Consider the following 20671-nt stretch of genomic DNA (forward strand, 5'->3'; position numbering starts at 1 on the left):
GGCACAGTCGCGGCTCACTGCAACCTCCACCTCCTGGGTTCAAGTGATTCTGGTTCCTCAGCCTCCCAAGCAGCTGGGATTACAGGCATGTGCTGCCACGTCTGACTAATTTTTGTGTTTTTAGTAGAGGTGGGGTTTCGCCATATTGGCCAGGCTGGTCTTTAACTCCTGGCCTGAAGTGATCTGCCTGCCTCCGCCTCCCAAAGTGCTGGGATTATATGCCTGAGCCACTGTGCATGGCAGTAGCATAATGCTTTGAAATTTCTCCATACATGGGTGTGGTGGCTCACACTTGTAATCCCAGCACTTTGGGAGGCCTAGGTGGGCGGATCACGAGGTCAGGAGATCAAGACCATCCTGGCTAACACAGTGAAACTCCATCTCTACTAAAAATACAAAAAATTAGCCGGGCATGGTGGCAGGCGCCTGTAGCCCCAGCTACTCGGGAGGTTGAGGCAGGAGAATGGTATGAACCTGGGAGGCGTAGCTTGCAGTGAGCTGAGATTGCACCACTGCACTCCAGCCTGGGTGACAGAGCGAGACTCCGTCTCAAAAGAAAAAAAATACATTTCTCCGTGTCATGTATGCTTTTTTTTTTTTTTTTTTTTTTTGAGATGGAGTCTCACTGTGTCACCCAGGCTGGAGTGCGGTGGCTTGATCACTGCAACCTCTGCCTCCTGGGCTCAAGTGATTCTCCTGCCTCAGCCTACTGAGTAGCTGGGACTATAGGCACCCACCACCACGCCCGGCTAATTTTTGTATTTTTAGTAGAGATGGGTTTCACCATGTTGACCAGGCTGGTCTTGAACTCCTGACCTCAAATGATCCGCCCACCTCAGCCTCTCAAAGTGCTGGGGTTATAGGTGTGAGCTACTGTGCCTGGCCTCCATGTCATGTATGCTGATATTTTATTCTTCTTCACTCCTCAGTAGTATTCCTTAATGTATATGTGTGTGTGTATACCTCTATTTTTCAATGTACCATCTGATGGGAGATTTGTTTTGCTTTTATTTTTAGCTATTATGATAATGCTACTATAGGTTGGGCATCCTAAATCCAAAAATCTGAAATCTGAAATGTTCCAACATTTGAAACTTTTTGAATGCTCACATGACACTCAAAGGAAATGCTCATTGAAGCTTTTTCAGTTTTGGATTTTGGGATTTGGGAAGCTCCACTGGTAAATATAATGCAAATATCCCAAAATCTGAAAAAGATCCCAAATTGAAATAATTCTGGTCTGAAGTTTTTTTGTTTTTTTTGTTTTTTTTTTTTGAGACGGAGTCTCACTCTGTCACCCAGGCTAGAGTGCAGTGGCGCAATCTCGGCTCACTGCAACCTCCGCCTCCCGAGTTCAAGCAGTTCTCCTGTCTCAGCCTCCCAAGTAGCTGGGATTACAGGCACACGCCACCATGCCTGGTGAATTTTTTGTATTTTTAGTAGAGACGGGGTTTCACCATATTGGCCAGGCTGGTCGCGAACTCCTGACGTTGTGATCCACCCGCCTCAGGCTCCCGAAGTGCTGGGATTACAGGCATGAGCCGCTGTGCCCCAAGCGTTTTTAAGAGACTGGGTCTCGTTCTTTTACCTGGGCTGGAGTGCAATGGTGTGATCATACCTCACTGTAACCTCAAACTTCTAGGCCCAAGTGATCCTACTGCCTCAGCCTCCTGAGTAGCTAGAACTACAGGCATGCATTACCCCACCTGGCTAATTTTTGTATTTTTTGTAGAGATGGAGTCTCGCTATGTTGCCCTGGTTGATTTCTGACACCTAGTCTCAAGCGAGCCCTCCATCTTGGCCTCTCAAAGCATCTTTACAAGTTTTTGTGTGGACATGTTTTCTTTTCTGTTGAGTAAATCCCTAAGAGAGGAATTTCTGGAGCCTATGGTAAATGGGTGTTTAAGTTTGTAAGGTAACACTGTATTGTTTTCCAAAGTGGTTTTACCATTTTTATTTTCCTAAAATGTATGATAATTTGAGTTGTTCCTCATCCTTGCCAACAATTGATGTTGTTAACTGTCTTTAACTTTAGCCATCCTAGTGGGTGTACAGTAATGGATTTAATTTGCATTAATAGTAATACAAATAATATTAAGCTTTAATATTCATCCAGTGATATTGAGCATCTTTGTGTTTATTGCCCGTTTATATATTTTCATTTGTGAAATGTCTGTTAAAATCTTTTGCCCCACTTTTTGAGACCAGAAATTAGATTGTGTGTCTTGTTGTCCTTGTATTTTTTTTTTTTTTTTTTGAGACAGAGTCTTGCTCTTTTGCCCTGTTGGAGTGCAGTGGTGCAATTTCGGCTCACTGCAACCTCCATGCCCCAGGTTGAAGCGATTCTCCTGGCTCAGCCTCCCGAGTAGCTGGGATTACAGGCATGCGCCACCATGCCCGGCTAATTTTGTATTTTTAGTAGAGACAGGGTTTTGCCATGTTGATCAGACTGGTCTAGAACTCCTGACCTCAGGTGATCCACCCACCTCGGCCTCCCAAAGTGCTGGGCTTATAGGCGTGAGCCACCATGCCCAGCCAGTGTTAGCTCTTAATATTTAAGTTAATGATTCATTTTAAGTTTGTGTATCAATGATAGGTGAATGTTTGAGTTAATTTTTGTAGATAGTTTAAGGTGTGGACTGAAGTTTATTTTTTTATACAGATATTCTTTTTTTTTTTTTTTTTTGAGACAGAGTCTCGCTCTGTCGCCCAGGCTTGAGTGTAGTGGCGCGATCTCGGCTCAAAGGAAATGCTCTCACTGCTTGCTCCGCCTCCTGGGTTCACGACATTCTTCTGCCTTAGCCTCTGGAGTAGCTGGGACTACAGGTGCCCGCCACCATGCCCGGCTAATTTTTTTGTATTTTTTAGTAGAGACACGTTTTCACTGTGTTAGCCAGAATGGTCTTGATCTCCTGACCTCATGATCTGCCTGCCTCGGCCTCCCAAAGTGCTGTGATTACATGCATGACCCACTGTGCCCGGCCTTTTTTTTTTTTCTTTGAGATGGAGTGTCACTCTGTTGCCCAAGCTGGAGTGCAGTCGTGCGATCTCAGCTCACTGCAGCCTCCACCTCCCAGGTTCAAGCAATTATTGTGCCTCAGCCTCCTGAGTAGCTGGGATTACAGGTGTGCGCCACCACGCCTGACGAATTTTTGTGTTTTTAGTAGAGATGATCTTTCACCATGTTAGCCAGGCTGGTCTTCAACTCCTGACCTCAGGTGATTCTCCTGCCTCAGCCTCCCAAAGTGCTGATATTACAGGCGTGAGCCACCACGCCCAGTCTGTTTTTTAATACAGATACTCATTTGTTCCAGAACCATATATTGAAGAGTTTACTTTGTTAAACTTCTTGGCACGTCTTTGTCAAAAATTGACCATATAAATGTGTGTCTATTCCTAGATTTGTTAGTTGATGCCATTGATCCACAGGTGTATCCTTATACCACTGTCTTGATTAATGTTGCATTACATTAGTTCGTTTTAATGTAAGTCTTCCAACCTTGTTCTTTTTCAAAATTGTTGTAGTCATCTATTATCTTTCCATATACATTTCTAAAGCCTCTTGTCAGTTTCTTTAGAAAAGACTGTTGGGATTTATTTGGGATTGCATTTAGTCCTTCGATCTATTTGGAAAGAATTGCATCCTTATTCGTCTTTCAGTCTATGAACATGGTAATTCTGTTCATTTATTTAGGTATTCTTTAATTTCCTTTTCCTGTGTCTTATGGTTTTTCGCCTAAGGATCTTAGGCATCTTTTATCTAATGCATCCCTAAATACTTTATTGTTCATTTAATGTGAATGGAGTTTTAAAAGAAAATTTATTTTCTAATTGATTACTGCTGATTTATAAAAATACAATTGAGTTTATAGACTTTGTTTCCACAACCTTGCTAAATTCATTTGTTAGTTCTGTTAGCTATTTTGTGGTTTCCTTACGGTTTTATACATATACCTTATCTGCACATAAAGATACTTTTACTTCTTCCTTTCCAATCTATGTCTTTTATTTCTCTTTCTTACTTTGGCTAGAATTCAGAGTTAAATAATAATGGTGATAATGGATATAACTGCCTGGTTTCTTCATTGGCTATAAAACATTGAGACTTACCGTTGAATGTGATTTTAACTAAGTTTTTCATCAATGCCCTTTATTACATTGAGGGATTTCCACTACATTCCTAGTTTGCTGTGAGAGTTTATTTTACTGGGATAGAGTACTGAACTTTGTAACATACATATACTTTTTTTCTGTCTCTTTTGAATTGATCATATGGCATTTCTCCTGTGTTCTATTAAGGTAGAACATTATTTTGATTGAATTTTAGAATTTTTTGTTTTTTGGTTTTTTGGAGATGGAGTCTCACTCTGTCACCCATGCTGGAGTGCAATGGCGTGATCTCGGCTCACTGCAACCTCCACCCCCTGGGTTCAAGCGATTCTCTTGTCTCAGCCTCCTGAGTACCTGGGATTACAGGCGCCTGCCACCATGCCCAGCTAATTTTTGTGTTTTTAGTAGAGACAGAGTTTCACCATGTTGATTAGGCTTGTGTTGAACTCCTGACCTCAGGTGAGCCACCTGCCTTGGCCTCCCAAAGTGCTGGGATTACAAGTGTGAGCCACTGCGCCTGGCCTGAATCACAACTAACTTTGTATTCTTAGAATAAACCCCACTTGCTCATAATATATTGTCTTTCTAAAAAATTATTGGATTCAACTTGCTATTATAAAAAGTATTTTATTATCCACATTAATGAGATTTTGATCTGTAATTACTCTTAAAATATCTGCATCTGGTTTTGGAATCAGGTAATTTTGATGTGTATTAGACGAGATATACACTGGGTGTGATGGTGCATGCCTGTAATTCCACCACTTTGAGAGGCTGAGGCAGCAGGATCTCTTGAGTCCAGGAGTGCAAGAGTAGCCTGGGCAACATAATGAGACCCTGTCTCTTAAAAAAATTAGATGAGATGGCATTCTCTCTTTGTATATTTTCTGAAAGTGTTTGTGTAAGTTTGATGTTATTCATTTCTTAAGTATTTGAGAGAATTCACCAGTGAAAATACCTGGGCATGGAGTTTTCTTTATGGAAAGGTTTTTGATTACAAGTTAAATTTCTTCAGTTGATCCAGGGCTGTTCAAGTTTTCTATTTTCACTTAGGTCAGTTTTGGTAGTTTGGTAGTTTATCTTTAAAGGAATTTGTTCATTTCACCTAAGTCATGAAATTTATATACATTTTTTCCTACTATTCTGTTATTTCCTTAATGCCTAAATAGTCTGTGGTAATATTCTTTTCATTCCTGATGGTGATAACCTGTGTGTTTTCTCCTTTTTTTTTTTTTTTTTTGAGACAGAGTCTTGCTCTGTCACCCAGGCTGGAGTGCAGTGGCACAATCTCGGCTCACTGCAAGCTCCGCCTCCCAGGTTCACACCATTCTCCTGCCTCAGCCTCCTGAGTAGCTGGGACTATAGGCGCCCGCCACCACGCCCAGCTAATTTTTTTGTATTTTTAGTAGAGACGGGGTTTCACCATGTTAGCCAGGATGGTCTCGAGCTCCTGACCTCATGATCCGCCCGCCTCGGCCTCCCAAAGTGCTGGGATTACAGACTTGAGCCACCGCTCCCGGCCCTCCTTTTTTTCTTTTCCTTGATTATTCTGGCTAGAGGATTATCAATTTTATTGGTCCTTTCCCTCCCAAAGAGACAGCTTCTGTTTTCATAGATTTTCCACTATTATTTTTGTTTCCAATTTTATACTACCTTTTTCCTTATTTTTTTAAAAATTAGTAGACTGAGGAAGACTTATAGGCAGAGTATAAAAGATTTTTAGGGCAGTGAAAATAGTCTGTGTTATATTGTAAGAGTGAATCCATGTCATTATATCTTTGTCCAGACTCACAGAACCTTATCATCAAGCATGAACCTTAATGTAAACTGTGGACTTTGTAGATTGTGATGTGTCATTGTAGGTTCATCAGTTGAAATAAGTGCACCACTTTGTTGAGGCATGTGTATACATATCAAGGGGCAGGCGGGGGGCATATGAAAAGTCTCTATATTTCTCTGTATTTCCTTCTCAATTCGGCTGTTAACCTAAACTGCTGTAACAAACGGTCTTAAAAATAGACTATTCATTACTGGGCACAGTGGCTCACACCTGTAGTTCCAACACTTTGGGAGGCCAAGGACAGTGGATCTCTTGAGCTCAGCAGTTTGAGACCAGCCTGAGCAACATGGTGAAACCCTGTCTCTACTAAAAGTACAAAAATTAGTAGGGTGTGGTGTGCTTCTGGTCCCAGCTACTTGGGAGGCTGAGGTGAGAGGATTACTTGAGCCTGGGGAGGTCAAGGCTGCAGTGAGCCATGATCGTGCCACTGCACTACAGCCTAGGTGACAGAGTGAGACCCTGTCTCGGAAAACAAAAAATCTCTATAAACTAGGTAGCTTAGAAATAGCAGAACATTATTTGTCATATTTCTGGAGGCTGGGATGTCCAAGATCAGGGTGCCAGCAGATTTAGTGTCTGGTGAGGACCTGCTTTCTGGTTCTGATGACTTCTCTTCTGTCCTTAAATGGTAGAAAAGACCAGCTAGCTTTTTCAGGTCTCTTTTATGAAGGCAGGAATCCTCTTTATGAGAGTTTTGCCCTTATGACCTAATTACCTTCCAAAGGTTCCACCTCTTAACACTCTTAACACCTTAGCTCTTAACTCTTAATACCTCTTAACAACATTACTTTGGTGATTAGGTTTCAATGTATGAATTTTAGGGGAATAGAAACATTCCACTCATAGCAGGCAGTTTTAGGGTTTCAACAAATGTGTAATGACATGTATCGGCTCTTACAGTATCATGCAAAATATTTTCACTTCCCCCAAATCCTTTGTGCTCTATCTATTCATTCATTCCTCCTTCTCTTGTGCCCTGCAGAGCCATCCCTCTCTCCCCAGCAACCACTGATCTTTTTACTATCTCCATAATTTTGCCTTTTCCACAATGTCATATAGTTGGAATCAAACAGTATTTAGTTTTTTCACATTGGCTTCTTTTATATAGCAATACGTATTTCAGGTCTTCCAAGTCTTTTGTTTATTTTTAATTTAACTCCCTTTTTCAGATTAAGATGGAAGCTTAGGAATTGATTGAAACTTTTCTTTTTTTCTAATATAGGCATTGAAACCTGTAAAATTTCCCTCTAAGCAATGCTTTAGCTATATCCCACAGTTTTTGACATGTATTCACTGTCATTCAGTTCAAAATAATTTCCAGTTTCTCTTGTCATTTTTTCTTTGACGCAATCATTGTGTATTTAATTTAGATGTGTATTTAATATACAAATAGCTGTGGTTATTTTTCCTGATTATTTTATTGTTATTCTAGTTTAGTTTTATTGTGATCTAGAGATCATAACTCTTAAAAAGTCTTTTCTTTTTTTTTTTTTTTTGAGACAGTCTCGCTCTGTCGCCCAGGCCGGAGTGCAGTGGCATGATCTCAGCTCACTGTAAGCTCCGCCTCCCGGGTTCATGCCAGTCTCCTGCCTCAGCCTCCTGAGTAGCTGGGACTACAGGTGCATGCCACCATGCCTGGCTAATTTTTTTTGTATTAAAATCATTTTTAAATTTATTGCATTCTCTTTTATGTCCCAGTGTGTCCTGTGAATTTGTATTCTGCTATTTATGGCATAGTTTCTATAATTATAAAATAAGACAAGGTGTTAATAGTGTCATGCAGACTCTTTTGTGGGTTTTTTTCCTTGTTTGTTTTTTGTTTTTTTTGTTTTTTTGAGATAGAGTCTCACTCTGTCGCCCAGGCTCGAGTGCAGTGGCTCTGTCTGGCTCACTGCAACCTCCATCTCCCAGGTTCAAGTGATTCTCCTGCCTCAGCCTCCTGAGTAGCTGGGATTACAGGCATGCACCACCATGCCCAGCTAATTTTTGTAGTTTTGTAGAGATGAGGTTTCACCATGTTGGCCAGGCTGGTCTTGAACTCCTGACTTCAAGTGATCTGCCTGACTCGACCTCCCAAAGTGCTGGGATTACAGGCCTGAGCCACTGCGCCTGGCCTCTTCTGTGTTCTTACAGATGTTTTGGTCTAATTCTATTGATTGCAGAGACAAGTATGTTAAAATGTCCAGCTATGATGAATTGTTTCTTTTTCCCTTTAATTCTGCCAGTTTTTGTCTCATATATTTTGAAATTCTATATTAGTTTCATACACATTTATTGCGTCTTTATGTTGATGTTGCTTTCCTGTATTATGAAATGTCCATGTTTATCTCATAATGCACTTAATTTTGAAATCTATTTTTATCAGATAATAATTCACCTATTCTAGACTTCATGCTGTTTGTGTGGTATATTTTTTGCCATTAACTTGCTTTCAACCTGTCTTGTTCATAGACTGTATAAAGTTGGGTCTTATTTTCTTAATTGCACTGTCTCTTAATTTTAATTTGTTTAGTCAGTGTTTAATGTAATTATTAATATATTTGAATTGGGGATCATTGCATTTGCATTTTCTATTTGTGTCTGCTCTTTTTCTGTTTCTTTTTTGCCTTTTTAAAAAACACTTTGAAACTTTGAAAGTTTTTTTTTAGGGTCTCAATTTTGCTATTGATTTTTAAAAAGAGCTTTATTGAGGTATAATTGACATGAAATATATATGATACATATGTACACAATACTGACATTGATAAAGAGTAAAACTTGGAAGACTTTAACCTACATATGTACTTGTGAAGCCGTAACTACAATCAACACAATGAAAATACCGTTTCCTTCAAAATGGACACTTACACATTTATTGTGATCGTTGATATGGTTAGGTTTAAATTTATCATCTAGATTTTCTATTAGGCTATCTGATTCTTGTTTCCCTTTTCCTATTGTTCCACCTTCTTTTGGATTAGTTGAGTATTTTTTATGATTCCAGTTTGTTTCCATTGCTGGCTTATTAGCCATTACTGTTTATTATTTTCGTAGTAACTTTAGAGTTTATGGTATATGTCTTTAACTTGTAACCATCTACCTTTAATTGATGATAGACCATTTCATATACAATATGGGAACCTTGAAATAGTATACTTGCATTTTTCTTCTCCTGAGGTTTGTGCTATTGTCATACATTTTTATTTTTTGAGACAGAGTCTTGCTGTGGCACCCAGGCTGGAGTGCATTGGCGCAGTCTCGGCTCACTGCAATCTCCACCTCCTGGGTTTAAGCGATTCTCCTGCCTGAGCCTCCTGTGTAGCTGGAATTACAGGTGTACGCCGCCATGCCCGGCTAATTTTTGTATTTTTAGTAGTGACAGGGTCTTGAGCTCCTGAGCTCAAGTGATCTGCCTGCCTTGGCCTACCAAAGTACTGGGATTACAGGCGTGAGCCATTGTGCCCGGACTCATACATTTTATTTTTAAAACTTTAAAACCTTTTGAAGAAATGTAGGCTGGGTGCGGTGGCTCACACTTGTAATCCCAGCACTTTGGGAGGCTGAGGCGGGCGGATCATGAGGTCAGGAGATCGAGACCATCCTGGCTAACACGGTGAAACCCCGTCTCTACTAAAAAAAAAATACAAAAACTTAGCCGGGCGTGGTGGCAGACGCTTGTAGTCCCAGCTACTTAGAAGTCTGAGGCAGGAGAATGGCGTGAACCTGGGAAGTGGAGCTTGCAGTGAGCTGAGATCGCGCCACTGCACTCCAGCCTGGGTGATGAACGAGACTCCGTCTCAAAAAAAAAAAAAAAACTTTTGAAGAAAGGTAAATGAAAATATCTTAAATATTTATTATACTTACCATTTCTGGTGCTCTGTATTCTTTTGTAGATGTTCATATTTCCATTTGGTATCAGTTTCTTTATGCATATGTTTCTTACAGTGTGGGCCTGCAAGTGACAAGTTCTTTTGGCTTTTCCATATCTGAAAACACTTTTTTTTTTGGGATGAAGTCTCACTGTGTTGCCCAGGTCAGAGTGCAGTAGTGCGATCTCGGCTCACTGCAACCTGTGCCTCCCGGTTTCAAGCGATTCTCCTGCCTCAGCCTCCTGAGTAGCTGGTACTACAGGTGCGTGCCACCACGCCTGGCTAATTTTTGCATTTTTTAAAGTAGAGATGCAGTTTCACCATATTGGCCAGGTTGGTCTCGAACTCCTGACCTCGTGATCCACCCGCCTCGGCCTCCCAAAGTGCTGGGGTTACAGGTGTGAACCACCGCATCTGGCCGAAAACACATTAAAAAACAAAAAACAAAAAAACGAAAAAACAGTTTTGTTTTTGAGACAGGGTCTCATTCCCTTCACCAAGGCTGTAGTGCAGTGGCATAATCATGGCTCACTGTAGCCTCGACTGATCCCCCCACCTTAGCCTCCCAAATAGCTGGGGCCACAGGTATGTGTGCCACTGTACCCACCTAACTTTTTTTTTTTTTGAAATGGAGTCTTGCTCTGTTGCCCAGGCTGGAGTGCAGTGGCACAATCTCTGCTCATGGCAACCTCCGCCTCCCAGGTTCAAGTGATTCTCCTGCCTCAGCCTCCCAAGTAGCTGGGACTACAGGCATGCACCACTACGCCTGGCTAATTTTTTTATTTTTTAGTAGAGACAGGGTTTCATCATATTGGTCAGGCTAGTCTCAAACTCCTGACCTTGTGATCCACCTGCCTCAGCCTCCCAAAGTTCTGGGATTACAGGCGTGAACCACTGTGCCCGGCCACTTTTTGAATTTTTAGTAGTGATAAGGTTTCACCAGGTTGCCCAGGCTAGTCTCAAACTCCTGGGCTTAAGTGATCTGCCCGCATAACCCCCTGCGTCTGGCCAAAACAGCTTTATTGAGGTATATTTATGTTATAAAATTTACTCATTTCAAGTGTATAGTTATAGTAATTTTTAGAGTACCTCAACGAAGTGGTAATACTATTGATATAAATCAATTTTAGAACATCTTTCTACCCCTAATAAGATCCAGCATGAGTTTGGGTGTGGTGACTCATGCTTGTAATTCCAGCACTTTGAGAGGCTGAGGCAGGCAGATCGCTTGAGCCCAGGAATTTGAGACCAGCCTGGCCAACACTGTGAAATCTGGTCTCTACAAAAACTACAAAAATTAGCTGGGTGTGGTGGTACACGCCTGTGGTCTCAACTACTGGGGAGGCTGAGATAGGAGGATTGCTTGAGCCCGGGAGGTCAAGGCTGCAGTGTGCTTTGATTGTACCGCTGCACTCTAGCCTGGGTGAGAGAGTGAGATCCTGTCTCAGAAAAAAAAAAAAAAAAATCCAGCATGCCCGTTTACAGTAAATTCCTTTTCCTGCCCACAGCCAGCCACTAATCTAATCTCTGTATAGATTGGCCTTTTCTAGACATTTTGTGTTATTAAAATCATATACTATGGTTTCTTGTGTCTGGCTTTTTTTGCTAAGTATAATGGTTTTGAGGAACATCCATGATATAGTATGGGTCAGTATTTTGTTCTTTCTTTCCTTTTTTTTTTTCTTTTTGAGATGGAGTCTCACTGTGTTGCCCAGGCTGGAGTGTAGTGGCGTGATCTCGGCTCACTGCAAGCTCCGCCTCCCGGGTTCACGCCATTCTCCTGCCTCAGTCTCCCGAGTAGCGGGGACTACAGGCACCTGCCACTAGGCCCGGCTAATTTTTTGTATTTTTAGTAGAGACAGGGTTTCACCGTGTTAGCCAGGATGGTCTCAATCTCCTGACCTCACGATCCGCCCGCCTCGGCCTCCCAAAGTGCTGGGATTACAGGCGTGAGCCACCGCGCCTGGCCTTGTTCTTTTTTTATTGATGAACAATATTCTTATTGTATGACTATACAACACACTGGATGGACATTTAGGTTGTTTCCAGTTTGGGCTATTATGAATATTACTGTGAATGTTCAATGGAAGTGTTTGTGTAGTACATATATTTTTTATCGCTCTTGGGTGGAGATAAGGAGTGAAACTGCTAGGCAGTATGGTAGTTTTATGTTTGACTTTTTGAGAACTTAGGCTTTGTTTTTGAAGAGTATTTTCTCTGGGTATAGAATTTGAAGTTGACACTTTTTTCTTTTTCTTTCCATACTTTGAAGATGATCTTCCTTCTTTTCATTTGTGTTGCTTCGGTAATGAATTCTGCTTTTATTTCTATTTGTGTTTCTTTGTATGTATCTTTTTTCTGGTTACATTTAATTTTTTTTTTTCCTTCTTCACTGGTTTTGTGCAATTTAATGATATATGTTGGTGGAGTTTTCTCCCTTTTTCCCATTCTTGGATTGAACTTCTTGGGTGTGTTTTTCATCAAACTTGTAAAGTTTTTGGCCGCTATTTCTTCGTTATTTTTTCTGTCCTCCCCACCTCCTGTCTCCTCTTTCCTTTTGGGCCTCTAACTACACATATGTTAAGTTTCTTGATGTTGTCCCATAGTTTGCTGAAACTTTGTTAATTTTGCTTTAAATTATCTTTTCTGTGTTTCATTTTGATTGGTTTCTGTTGCTGTGACTTTTAGTTCACTAATCTTTTCTTTTGAAATGCCTAATCTGCTATTAATCCCATTCATTATGTTTTTGCCTCATGTTTCTGTTTTCATCTATATATATAGAACTTTTCAATATCTGGAATATAGTTATAATGCCTACTTTAATGTCTTTGTCTGCCAATTCTAATATTGTAGTTCTGGGTTAGTTTTATTTTATTGATTTTTCTCATGGATTGTGTTTTCCTGTTTCATTGCATGCTTTGCAATTTTTATTGGATGCCAGATATAAATTTTACCTTGTTGAGTGCTAGCTATGTTTCTGTAAGTAGATATTCTTGAAGTGGTTTTGTTGTGTTTTGTTTTGTTTTTTTCCTTTTGAGACACAGTTAATCTACTTGAAAACAGTTTGATTCTTTGGAATCTTGCTTTTAAGATTTGTCGGCTGGGCGCAGTGGCTCACACCAGTAATCCCAGCACTTTGGAAGGCCGAGGCGATTGTATCACCTGAGGTCAGGAGTTTGAGACCAGCCTGGCCAACATGGTGAAACGCTGTCTCTACTAAAAGTACAAAAAATTAGCTGGGCATGGTAGCGGGTGCCTGTAATCCCCGCTACTTGGTAGGCTGAAGCAGGAAAATCACTTGAACCCAGGAAGTGGAGGTTGCGGTGAGCTGAGATGGCACCACTGCACTCCAGCCTGGTTGACAGAGTGAGACTCTATCTCAAAAAAACAAAAACAAAAACAAGATTTGTGATATGGATCTTGAGTAGCCCTCAGTGTAGGACTAATTGTTCCCTGCTACTGATGCAGTATCCTTTTGTGTATTCACGGGCAATGACCTGTGAGTCATGAGGTTTACCAGTTCGGCGGGTGGGAACTGGCACTATTCCTGGTTCTCTGTGAGTGTAGAGTACTCTTACTTTTAGTTTTTCTGAGTGTTTTTTTTCCCCCAAGCCTTGGGTAGTTTCATCACATGTATATACTGATTTATATTTGATTGAAGAGCTGAGGAGTTTTCTGCACATTTCCTGAGTTTTCTTTCTGTGGAGCAGTCTCCTCTGTGGTACTCTTTCTGTAGACTCTAGTCATCTTGTTCTCCCTGGAATCTCAACTCCAACTCTTGCACTTAGTGAGTTAGCTGGCCTCTGCCAGGATTCCATCTGCCTGCATCATAGCGTATAATTGGAGAGCCATTAATTAGATTGTTGTTTCCACATTTTGTAATACTTGGGTTTTTTCTTGCTGCTTTCAATATCTTGCTCTATATCTTTTACTTTCAACAGTTTAGCCATGACATGTCTCTGTGTGGCTTTCTTTCTGATGGTGCTTGTCATTTTGTATCTACAAATTTGTCATTTTTCAGTCTTTTCTGTTTTCACCTTGGATAATTTTTATTTGTCTGTCTTTAGTCAATCTTCACTTATTTTTGCTTTGTCATGTCCATTTTGTGATGTTCATCCAACACATTTTTTTTATTTTGGAAATTGTATTTTTCAGTTCTAGGACTTACATTTGTTTTTCATTGTTTCTGTTTTTCCAATGTGATTTTCATGCATTTAAGCATGTTTTATTTTATTTCATTGAGCTTAGTTACAGTAGTTGCTTTAAAATTATCTTGTGTTAGCTTCAACATCTGGTTTATCTCACTGTTAGACCCACTTGGTTTTCTTTTCTCCTGAGAACGTGTTCTTTTATTGATTCTTAATTTGTTGGGCAGTTTTGGATTGTGTCCTGGATATTGTTATTGTTAGTTTTTGGAGACTCTGGATTCTGTTATTTTTATTTTATGAGCCACATTTTCTTAGGAGACAATTTTCTGAGTTAGGCTTGGAATGCATTCAGTTTCTTGACTGGGAGCTTTGATCTCCTTTGAGACCTTTTGTCTTTAGCTAGATCTTTGAGTCTGCTCCCTGCTTTGTTGTTCAGGACCAGCTAGAAATCTGGGTAAACTGAGTTTGGAGTGTCCTTACTAGCTCTTGCCCTTGTGTGATCACCCTTATTCTTTAATATTAATAACTTCCTACCTTCTCTTTTCTAGACTCTCATGCTGAAAAGTTAATAAGGCACCCCCCTGAACCTCTACTGCATATTCTCTCTCCCCCTCACTGCAGTTAGTCCCCAGACTAAAAGCTAGAGAGAAGGAAACGTACTTTTTCTTCTCCAAGTGACTAAGAACTCCCACCATGTTTCCATTCTCTGATGAACTCCCACCAGAACCCATCTGTCTCTTTACTCACCAGAAACGTCAGGTGTATGTTCCTGTATTATAATACATAGGCTTTGTAGTTGTTTTCTGAGGGATGCTCTGATTGGGTCTTTATTATAACCTGCAAGTAGAACTCTTGGGTATCCAGTATGCAGGTTTGAATTTCTAGAGTAATCATTGGTAAAATAGAAACATAATGTGTAATTCCAAAACTGTTAGTGGGGGAAAATAGAATAATTTTTAAAAGTCAATCCAAAAGCAATCAAGAAGAGAAGTGAGGGAAATTATATAACCAATGGGGAAAATAGCACAAAATATAATTATAGATTTAAGCCCAAATATATCAATAATGACCTGAAATATAAGGGGAGTAAATGTTCTTGTTAAAAGACAAAGATTGTCAGATTGGCAAAAAAACAAAATAATAATGATGTTTTGTTTATAATCAAGACATCTACATGTGAGGATACAAAAAGGTTCGAAGTAAAATAGTGGAAAGAAATAGCACAAAAACAAATATTCATAGCAGCATTACTCACACTAGCCAAAAAGTAGAAATAACCCAAATGTCCATCAACCAATGAATAGGTAAATGAAATGTGGTATATCCATACAATGAAATATTATTCAGCCTTAAAAAGGAATGCACTTCTGGATGGGTGTGGTGGCTCACACTTGTAATTCCAGCAGTTTGGGAAGCCAAGGTGGGAGAATTGCTTGAGCCTAGAAGTTTGAGATCAGCCTGGGCAGCATAACGAGGTAGTGTCTCTACAAATACTAAAAAAAATTAGCTAGGTGTTGTGACCTTTATCTCTGGTCCCATCTACTTGGAGGCTGAGATGGGAGGATTGCTTGAGCCTAGAAGGTCAAGGCAGTAGTGTGTTGTGATGATACTACCGTACTCCAGCCTGGGCAACAGAGTGAGACCCCATCCCTCCACAAAGAAAAGAAAAGAAAAATTCTGGCACATGCCACACCATGGATGAATCTTGAAGATGTTATACTATGTGGAATAAGCCAGACACAAAAGGCCACACATTGTATGATTCTGTTTATATGAAATGTCCACAATAGTTAAATCCATTAAATAGTATAAAATTATATCACATAAATACTAACAGTTGGTGTTGCTACATTAATTTTAGACAAAATAGACCATAAATCAGAAAGCATTACTGTGCATATAAAAAGGAAATCTTATAATGATAAAAGTTTCAGTTTACTAGAAGATATAACAATTAGGCCAGGCATGGTGGCTCATGCCTATAATCCCAGCACTCTGGGAGGCTAAGGGTAGGAGGATCATTTGAGCCCAGGAGTTCAAGACCAGCCTGGGCAACATAATGAGAACCCATATATACAAAAAGAAAAGAAAATAGCCATACTTGGTAGTGCATGCCTGTAGTCCTAGCTACTCAGGAGGCTGAGTAGGAGGATTGCTTGAGCCTGGGTGGTCGAAGCTGCAGTGAACCATGATCGTGCCACTGCACTCCATCCTGGATGACAGAGTGAGACCCTGTCTTAAAAGTAACAATTTAAAATCTGTAATTCCCTAATAACTATAGTTCAAACTATGTAAAACAAAAATTGACAGAACTACGAGGTAGAAGAGTCAAATTGATAATCATTGTGGGAGAGATCCTGTGCGTCTCTCAGTAATTGATAGATCAGGCTGAGCAAAAAAATGATTTAATGCTCTATAGATTAATTTGAACCACCACATTTCAGGAATCTGATCTAATGGACATTCTTATCTAAGACATATAGAATGGACACTCTTTTCAAACATATACCAGGTTTATGAAAACTGATCCTATATTGTGCCTTAAAGCACATTTTAACTAATTTTCTAAAGTTTGGTAATATGCAAAACAGAAAAATAACAAAAAAGATAAACAGATAATTTTATGTTCATAATTAAGAACTATAGCTCCAAAGTCTAAATGACCTGTGTTGTAAAGACAAAAATCATACCCAACAATATGAACTGAAAACAAAGATATAGTAGAAATCAAGGAGGCCAAAAGTTGGTTCTTTGAAAAAAACTAATAAAGTTGGTTCTTTGAAAAAACTGACAAACCTCTGGCATGCTTGGTCATGATAAAAAGAAGACAGATAAGCAATATTAGGAATGCAAAATGTAATGTTTTGGTTTTTTAAGACATCAAAGATTAAGAGCATAAAGGCCTAAGCTTAAGAGGTGAAAGGAGATCTTTTAGAAAAAACATAGGGGAAAATCTCTGTGACTTGTATGTCAATGTTTATAGCAGGTTTTTGGTAATATCCCAGAACTGAAAACAATCCAGGTGGCCATCAACATATGAATGGATAAATAAATTGTGGTATATCCACATAATGGAATATTACTTAGCAATTAAAAAGAATAAACTATTATCATACCAGTAACATAGATGAATCTCAGAATATGCCGAATGTAAGAATCCAGGAATAAAAAGAGTACTTACTGTATGATCCCATGGATATAAAATTTTAAGTAATGCAAAGTAATCTGTAGTGACAGAATACAGATGAATGGTTCCCCAGGGGTTGGGTAAAAGAGGACAAGGAGGGTCAGTATGGATGGAGAACTAAGGAGTATGAGGAAGGACATAATGGATATGTTAACTTATTTTAGTTGTGGTGATGGTTCCACAGGGTATACATACTTCAACACTTAACAAAATGCATACTTTAAATATGTGTGGGGTTTTGTATGTCAATTATACCTTCATAAAACTTGGTATGAGAAAATTCATTGGAACCCAGTCTCACTTGTGAACATGTATATAAAAATCCTAAACAGATTGGTAGAGCTTTACATCAGGAAGATATAAAAAGGATAATATATTATGATTAAATTGATTTTATTTCAAATATACAAGGTTTATTTAATATGAGAGAAGTCAGTTAATGTTAATTTATCACATTTTCATATTATAGAAAAATCAAGAGGATCACCTCAATAGATGTGGAAGAAATGTTTGATACAATTCAATACTTAGTCATAATAAACTCTTCATCTTAGAGAACAAGGAATATAAAGTGTTTCCTTAAAGGTAGCTACAGAAAAACTTACAACAAACAGACTTAATGTTCAAACATGAAACCTTTTCTTATAACATGGGGAATATGACAAGTGTGTTTGTTTTGCTATGAACACTTCTGACCAATACATTCTATAGATCACAGTATATATCTATACTGTTCTATAGATCGCCCAAGTTGTGGCTGTGGACCTGGGCCTCCCTGTGCTCTTGCAGGGGCCTGGGAGCAGGCAGGAGTCCTGCCCTCTGGGTGCAGTACAGCTGCCCAAGTCATGACTGTGGAGCCTGGCATTCCTGCACTCTGGGGGTCTGGGAAGGCCTCCCTTTTCCCTGCAGGCCCAGAAGTGTCTGCTTCCACTGCCTGGCCTCTCCCCACTCCGGCACCTGCTCTGATCTTGGAGCAAGGTTGGGGCCAAGCCTGGGCGTTGTTGCAGACAAAGCTATACGAGGTATGCGTATTGAAGAGGGAAAAACAATACTCTTATCATTTGTAGATGATGCAATTATGTATGTAGGAATTGCAAAGCAATCTGTAGATAGATGTTAGGAAGTTTAGACCAATCAATATAAACAAATTTTGTATTTTTGTTGCTAGTAATTGTGTAAAAATGAAAAGTTACTATTTGCAATCTCATTAGCAAAAAGTTTCTATGAGTAAGTCTAAGAAGTCTCATGTTACGTGTATGCAGAAAATATTAAAACTTGATTGGCAAACATTAAAGATTAAATAAATGGAAAGAAATATTTTCCAATTACCTTTTCTTCTATAAGGTGGGAACACTTGCTCTACTAGTCATTAAGGCCTCTTAGGGTTAAGAAAATTTGATATTGGCAGAAGACTAGACAAATAGATGAATGGAACGGAGCCCAGAGCCATAAATAAATGCACACACATATGGATGCCTAATTTATGGTAAAAGAGGCAGTGCAGATGCTGTTAGGAAAAGATGACCTTTTCTATAAATAATGCTGGGAAAATTGGATATCTCTTTGGTGGGAAAAAAACCTGGATTCCTCTACACACCATACAGTACAATTAATTTCATTGGATTTTAGATCTATATTTGAAAGGTGAAACAACACTTTTAGAAGATAATGTAGGAAAGAGAATTTGGGACAAGCAAGTAGGCCTTGAATATCGTGTCAAATAGTTTGGACTTTTAATTTCCCTACATCATAGGAGTTGCTAAAGGATTTTGATCCAAGGGTTGGCCATTCAGTTTTTTTTTTTTCTTTTAAAGACAACTTTTGGTATAATTTAAGTTAGATTGTAATTCTGTTTCTGGCCATGCCTGAGACTATCATCTGAAGACTTTTCAGTTACAAGACACTTAAAAATGCAGGTAAATTCCAACAAACACTTGAAATGCCAGTCTGTAATTGGAAGCTACTAAGGAAAAATTGGAGGTTAAATATGAATTTATATTTCAGGCTACTTATACTCCTCACCTCCTTTATATCTTGAATGGGAAACCTAGGTCACTAATTTTCAGTTACTCAATTTGAAAAGAAGAATCACACATCCTTCCTTCACACATACACTGGATATCTAGCGTTTTGATTCCACTTATAGATTTTGGAGACACAGCTAGAGCAGTATGTTTGGGAAGGAGAATGATTTCTTTAACATGTTGAACATATTGGAGAAGTTATTTCAGGCAGGTGTTAGCAATAAGAGTAAAGGAATAGAAATGAGAGCAGTTGGAAAACACTAGAAAGAACATTGTTACTAGAACTACAGTTTCTGTTATAATTAGACATGAAACGCTTATATTCAGAAATGTTTAAGTCATACTTTTCAAAAACTACTCTAAAATACGTAGAAAATAATTTTGAGTTGAACATAAAGTGGTAGCCATTCTAAAGAATTTGTCCAAAAGTATAACGATAATGCAAATCTAATATAAAAGAAACTAAATGTCATATGCATTTCCAGACATTTAAACCCCCGCTAGATTGCTATCTATTAAAAACAAATTATTGTATTTTTTTCTTTTAAGAAAAACAGGTTTATTGAGATACAGTTCACAGTGATGGCAGCAGCAGCCCATCTGGAGTGGCCACTGTCATCATACCTGCTGTAGTGGGGAGGTGTAGCCGGGGCTGCACATTCCACAGAGCTGGTGGAAGCTGGGGACAAATGGGAATCCCACCCCTTTTGAGTTGGTGGGATGGGAGCTCCCTGGGTGCAGCTGCAAGTTGTGGCTGTGGACCTGGGCTTCCTTGTGCTCTTGCAGGGGCCTGGGAGCAGGCAGGAGTCCTGCCCTCTGGGTGCAGCTACAGCTGCCCAAGTCATGACTGTGGAGCCTCGCATTCCTGCACTCTGGGGGTCTGGGAAGGCCTCCCTTGTCCCCGCAGGCCCAGAAGTGTCTGCTTCCACTGCCTGGCCTCTCCCCACTCCGGCGCCTGCTCTGATCTTGGAGCAAGGTTGGGGCCAAGCCTGGGCGTTGTTGCAGTCTGGATGGTTGTGTGCACTCTTGGGGTTAGTGCTGCATGCCAACCCCCTGCTGCCTCAGCCCCCTCCAGACTTTGGGTGCTGATGAGCATGGGAGGGAAACTGAGGGGGTGGCTGAGGGCAGCTTGGCAGTGGCCTGCAGGCACCCCTTGGCACGAACAGCTTGGACACCATGAATGGCAGCAGGAGGCAGACAAGGTTCCTGGGCAGAAGGGGGCGGGTCCCTGGTGAGACCCACCTTCAGGCTAGGGAGAGCCTGAAGGTTGGGGGCTGGGCTGCCAGTCCCACAGACTGGAGTGGGAAGTTGTGATGCCTTTTCTGGGCCTGCCCATGGCCACCCGTGGACCAGTTGGTGTGCACTTCTTTCCCTCTGAGTCCCAGAAAAGCCCCGGCTCAGCTAGAGCTAAATGGACATCAGGAAGACCAACTGCAGTTAGGAGCTACCCCCTCCAGGGCCACCTCTCTGCTGAGAGCTGCAGATGTCGGGATGACCAACCGCAGAGAGGAGCT

General features: G+C 40.2%; 1 protein-coding gene and 2 long non-coding RNA genes across 11 annotated transcripts in view; 2 read left to right on the top strand and 1 right to left on the bottom strand.

Annotated features, from left to right (window-relative positions):
• ATAD2B (ATPase family AAA domain containing 2B) overlaps nucleotides 1–20671 on the top strand; it is a 174313-nt gene that overhangs the window by 66948 nt on the left and 86694 nt on the right. The gene's annotated exons all lie outside the window — the stretch shown is intronic.
• Nucleotides 642–16561, bottom strand: LOC144333903 (uncharacterized). Its single transcript, XR_013403036.1, has 2 exons — nucleotides 16078–16561; nucleotides 642–1657 (listed from the first exon to the last, which is right to left on the bottom strand). It is a non-coding gene; the product is annotated as an uncharacterized LOC144333903 (long non-coding RNA).
• On the top strand, nucleotides 2660–16733 carry LOC144333895 (uncharacterized). Its single transcript, XR_013403028.1, has 2 exons — nucleotides 2660–3109; nucleotides 16074–16733. It is a non-coding gene; the product is annotated as an uncharacterized LOC144333895 (long non-coding RNA).

The sequence above is a fragment of the Macaca mulatta genome, chromosome 13, assembly GCF_049350105.2.
Source record: "Macaca mulatta isolate MMU2019108-1 chromosome 13, T2T-MMU8v2.0, whole genome shotgun sequence".
NCBI classification, from domain to species: Eukaryota; Metazoa; Chordata; class Mammalia; order Primates; family Cercopithecidae; genus Macaca; species Macaca mulatta.